This window comes from Varanus komodoensis, unplaced genomic scaffold, assembly GCF_004798865.1.
Source record: "Varanus komodoensis strain SLA01 unplaced genomic scaffold, ASM479886v1 scaffold12, whole genome shotgun sequence".
NCBI lineage: Eukaryota > Metazoa > Chordata > Lepidosauria > Squamata > Varanidae > Varanus > Varanus komodoensis.
The window spans coordinates 3,807,451-3,813,679 of record NW_025335349.1 but is presented as its reverse complement, the minus strand read 5'-3'; positions in this window follow the sequence as shown (position 1 = coordinate 3,813,679).

The following is a 6,229-nucleotide window of genomic DNA, read 5'->3' as shown; positions in this document are numbered from 1 at the left end:
TCATTAGGACCAGATAGTCAGTTATTTTATGCACTGCTATTTTGCATGGCCTCATCTCGTGTGGATACATTGACGTTTGAAATGGTAGAGCAGCATGAAGGTTCTAAACACGCAGTTCAGGAACCCCTTGCATTGTTGCTTTCCCTCCTCATCAAGTTTACAGTTGGGGACAATGAACTTGTGCAGTTGGCTTTCCCATGTGGTTGTCATACACCAGTGCGTCATCTCTGGAGGAGTCCATGGGAATGTGCTTCCTGCGCTAATGAAGGGCCCTGTGTTAACACTGGGCAACTGTTATTTATTAATTTCAGGATCTTTTAACTTATATTGGACCAGCAAATATTGCAGTTCAGAAAAACATAGTTTGCTCTTTAAAATGCTGGATAACGAGCCCAGCAATGATATTGCAATTTAGTCAATTATATTGTCAATTCAGATATTGACAAAAAATCTTCTTCTTTTTTTCCCTCCCCATATCAGGGCTACCGTTGTACCTGCCTCCCTGGATGGGAAGGTCCATTTTGTGAGTCTGAATCCAATGAGTGTGCCTCCAGTCCATGTCAGAACAATGGCACTTGTATTGATCTCTTTAATGACTTCCGGTAAGAAGCACCATCTCTACCGCCAGCCAATCTGTGGCATTCCAAAGATGCTTTACAATTTCTGTGTATTCCTTTATTTTCACATTTGCTGGTTTTCAAAATGGCAACATAACATTATTTTATAATTATCTTGTTAATTTATTTATTTTTGTTCATTTATTAGCTTTATTATTATTTTAATCAAGTTTTTCTTTTTCTAAAAATGATTTTATGCCAGTTTGAGTATTTATCTATATCCGTATCCATATCCATATCCATCTATCTAGAAAGAGAAATTCTGGGTACAAATAAAATGAATACTGAGATAGTAACATTGTGAGTATGGGGTTAATAGGTTCTTGTGTCTCTAGGGTAAGTGGTCAAGAAAGAGACTTTGATATGGTCTATTGTACAGTTATGCAAGGATGTTTAACACTCCAATAACTTCCACTAACAGCCCCTCATTGGGGGCTGCACATTCATAATTATGAAAAGCACATGACGGAATTCCTTGAGGCTAAATGTATCCATGACGGTCTGGCACATCATGCAACATGGTCCAGTAACCTTTTGGTAAGTGCGCAGGTTGGTATTTATCCTTTTTTATATTTACAAGGTGGGAATATTCCTCCTTGGACAGTCTTTCTTCTTGTGTTGTGACCTGTAGTTCAGGCACAGTGTTTTAGACAGATTATGTCTTTGTTACCCGAGATGGTTGATATGAAAGGCAGCCTCCCTAACCAGGTTTTTTCAGGCAGAGAGTAGTCAATATTTTAGCACTTGAATTACAAGAGGCCTGCACAGAGTTGGTGCCCTTGACCAATGGTAGCATTCCGTACCTATTCTAACTACAACTGCGCTGCAAGCTTTCCTGCTGGAAGAGGTGAACATGAGAAGAGAAAACAAAGGGTGTTCATGTGTAGAAGCAGCACTCTCCCAATGGTTGCACCACGTATATTGTTCCTGTGCTCCTAAAATGTGTTTTGAGGGCTAACTAAAAGGCCATTCATTGTAGCACCTCTGAATAGTTAGTATAAATCAATACCAGATTAGATGTTTCAGTCGCCTTGCTCTTTCCATTTCCTTTCATTTGTTTTCTCCTCTCAAATGGGTGAAAATGCATTTATCTTTTCATTCAAAGCTTTTAAAGCACTGCCACAGAGTCATTTTGCAGTGTTCTAGATGATCGCATCGACTGGATGAGGGTCAATAAATTGAAACTCAGTCCAGATAAGACGGTGGTGCTGTTGATGGATGCTCTGTCTGCCCAGAGGGTGGGCCTTCAACCTGTCCTGGATGGGACTGCACTCCCCCTGAAAGACAGGGTTTCCAGCTTGGGGGTGCTCCTGGACCCAAAGGTAGACTCATTGGCCAGGAGTGCCTTCTTTCAGCTGCATCTAATTTACCAACCATGGCCCTACATGAACAAGAAGAGCCTAGTCACAGTTGTACATGCTGTGGTAACTTCTTGGCTTGACTATTATAATGCACTGTGTGTGGGGCTGTCCTTGAAGACAGTCCAGAAACTTCAACTGGTACAGAATAGGGCAGCAAAACTGCTGGTGCAAGCAAGTTCCTGCATCCATATCACCCCGATATTATATTGTTTATATTGTGTACCAGTTTAACTCCAGGCCCAGTTTAAGGTGCTTGTGCTAACATATAAAGCCCTAAACAGCTTGGGATCAGGATACCTGAAGACCGCCTGCTCCCATATATACCTCCCCGTTCTCTAAGATCTGGTGTGGAGGCCCTTCTGAGAGAGCCATCCTTTAAGGTAGTAAAGAGGATGTCAAATAGAAGAGGGGCTTTCTCAGTGGTTGCCCCCCAGTTTATGGAATGGACTTCCAAAAGTAGTTCACCTGGTGCCATCTTTACAGTCTTTTTGGCACCAGGCAAAAACAGTCCTCTTTTCCAGACATACTTGTTTATTATTTATACTGCTTTTACCTGTAATATATTTTAACTTATTGATATCTGACCTTAGATGCATATTTCTGTTTTATTGTAGGTTGTTTTTATTATTGTTATTTTATGAAAAATATTTTATGTAATATTGTAATCCACTTGAAGAGTATTCAGACTAGTATAGCAGAATATAGTAGTAGTAGTAATAGCCCCCATCATAAAAGTTTCTATACTTGTTTACAGCTCTCTGTTCATCAGTAGAAGGCCTTTTTGTGCCAAGTTTTCATTGTCAGAATCAAAGAATCCAAAGGTATTCTAGGAGTGAATCTTACATTCCTCTCATTCTATTGGTGACAACAAGAAATTATGCTGCTGGTAGGGAATGGTTGTCATGGACTACTTAAGTGCACATTCATAGCAAAAGCAGGGGAAATTGAAAGTAAATTTCATAAGCTTTCTTGAATTACCTTATTTATTTAATTGCCCATGAATCGCAATTTGCTTGGTTTGCTTGATGAAAGTTTTTCCATGTTCTGTTTGAGTAAATGCCTAGCTTTTAATGCTTCTTATAAGACTAGGTGATCTGATATTTAATCAAAGAGCACCAACACAGAATTTTAGGATGAGTTCAATGAGTATCCCAAAAAAGAAAGAAAGAAAAAAACCCTTCTCCTTCCAAGCATAGCAATGGCGTGTCTTACACTAACAGAATAACCCTATAACATATGTTTAGAAGTAAGTCCCACTGAGGACCACAGTATTTATTTCTGGGTAAATTTGTACAGCAAGGATACAGAAAGTATTTTAGTTGGAGAGAGCCAAATCCCACTTTGGACATACTATCAGGGGAAGGGTCACATCCCAGTGGCCAGTGGGACAGGTGACAAAAGGGATGAGGCCAAGAAACTCAAAATGCTGGCTTATTTTAAGCTCCTACTTAGGCTTTAGGAGAAGCATTTCAGCATCCTAAAATTGGGGGAAACTGCACAAAAGCCAGGAAGCCACCAAATGGTCCATAGTAGAGGAAAAGGCATATGGGGCAAGGGGGCAAGGTAGTCTGGAGAAACTTGGGGAGCTGGATTCACCTTTGGGCCTGAGATGTCTACCCTTTCTGTGGAGGATTGTGCTCTTAAGCATAGAAGGCTTAAATAGACTTTATTTAGGAGTGTTCATTCAAGCCTGATTATGTATAGTCAGAAATACAAGCTGGATGCCACATCTAAGGTCAAAACAACTTTCAGAGGAAATAACTGAGCTAAGAGTTGTAAAGTCATGTGTGTTCAAGTGCTATTCAAATTATTAAATTATAATGCTAATTCTATAATACTTACAGGCATTGATTTTTAGCTGGAATAGATGCCTAATGTATATAAGCAACTCATTTTCTAAATCTTCTGAATAGCAGTGTTGCTTAAACAATGATGTAGGCTGGAGTATTTCCATCTATGTTTTTCTAGCTTTGGATTATTGAGTTTTCAACCATCTGCATGCATTAGGGAGTGCTTGATAACTCTGAGAGGAGACTACAAATGTTTAAATATGCTTTTGCAATTCTTGAGGCATACATACTCAACCGGTGCTCACCAACGCAACCATTTTCTTTGCTTCTCCACCTGAAGGGAAATAAAATAGGTCTTTTTAAATATTATTGTTTCCTCATACAAGATACCAGGGGCACCCATTCTGTTTTAATAGCAGATATAAACAGAAACATTGGCTTGAAAAATGTTTACCACATTTTGATAGCAGGTTGTTCTAAATTTTATGTTAGACTAGGGTTTTTATGTAAAAATACCACTGTTCTGAGAACACATTGAAGAATAAACAAAAATATACCCTCTGGGCAGAATGCAATATAGTGGATGTTTAATATGTCTCATTGAGTGGGGATGGGGAAGTCACTCTTTTCAGTAAGGGCGGCCAAAACTAGAGACTCCCTAAATGTTACACTGCGGCACAATACACAAAGTGTGGTGTAGCAGTAATCCCACCTGGAAAGAGATGAATGCACCTAATTGCCGTTGATCAGTTTTTATTGAAATATATGAAATTGCTGTATGGTGATTACTTCAGGCCTGGGGTACTTTCCAAATGCATGGGACTTTGCACAATGGGCCAAAAAGAGCAAAAGCATTTTTTTTGCAACTGCATGTCTTACCAACCAAGTGGCAATTCAGTTTCTCCAATACTGGGGAGTAGTACATGACAAAAGGTCCCACGGGGTTTGTGGGAGCAAACACTGGTCTGATTAATCGCTGATTAAATTTCCTCATTCCACCCTGGTGGCCTGAAGTCGCAGTGTGGCATCCACTGTGCATCTGAGGCTGAGCTGAAGGAGATCACCTGGGAACCATCTCTATGGGACGAGGTCTAGGTCCACACAGTTCTCTGGTCTTTTCCTGTGAGTCTTCCTGCCTTTTCAAGGTGTGCACAGAAGGAAAAGACATTTGGAAATGAGTTCAGTGCTTTGGACAGGGCTGCTTGGTTTCGGACCCTTAAATACTTAGATTTATATCTGAGGCAGAACCTCATTTGTGTTCTTTTACTGAAGCATCCATCGGTCCCTATTAACTACAATGGGAAACTTAACAATTGACTATAATTTTGACAAAATTGGGTTACATCTGCAGGAACAGTCCCCTCTTCTGAGGGGGAGAAGCTTGCCAAATTCTAGGCAAATGGGAGCAGTAAGGAGGAACTGCAAGGAAACTTTAGAATTTGTTGTTTTTAAAGGTCTCCTCTGCCTTTGCTGTTGCCATGTGCACTCTTTTCATAAACATGAGATGGGAATGTAGAAGTGCCCCTGCAATAAAGCAACACTGCCTGAGACCTGATGGAGCAGATGGGTAGGGAGGAAACACTTTACTGAAATATATGAAAATTTGTTTGTGCTGGACAGATACCGTGTGTGTGTGTGTGTGAAAGAAACCATTGTGCACTGATACATGCAGTAATATGTATTTATGCATAGAGAACTACAATTTACAATGAAGCTACATAGGGCCAGAAATGGGTGTTGGTGATGACTAATAGCTGAATAATAGCATTTCAAAATGCGATGCAGAGCCTGGGATTTTGGGAAGGGGTCAGTCAGTATTGGGGTAAGGGGGGGTCACTAAGGAAAACTTAGTCACTAACTCTGTTTTGCTTACTTTACATTTCTGTACCACTTAGGTGGCCATACAGTGAAAGAGAATTTCCTTACTGTAGCCCAGCCCTAAGCCATTTAAGGCTCTGGATCTTAATTCCAGCTATTTGAATGGGACCCAGAAATGGACTGGTGGCCCGTGAAGATGGAAACTGCTGGCACAATTTGATCACATTGGCCAGTTCCTATTAACAATCTTTGCTGCCCTATTTTAGACCAGCTGAACTTTCCAGATCATTTCCCATGGCACCCTTATGTTCCCTCAGCACATTGCAGTCGTCTAGATGCTTATTCAAAACATTTTTGGATCATGGCATTTGGAGTATTATACTATATGTATTGCCTGTTTGGTAACAGTTTTAACTTACATTATCTTTGGCAGTATATATAAGCTTTCTGAAGTTTGAGGAACTGTCAGGGACTTGAACATAGATGAATAGATGAGGCATTTGCAAACATATGGCAGAAAACATAAAACTCTACACTGGCCTATACTTTTCTGCATCTGAGCCGCTCTCAATTATTTCTTGCTCTGTGGCAACTAGATCAAAGTTCTCTTTAACTTACCATGCAAATCATGAAATCCGTCTAT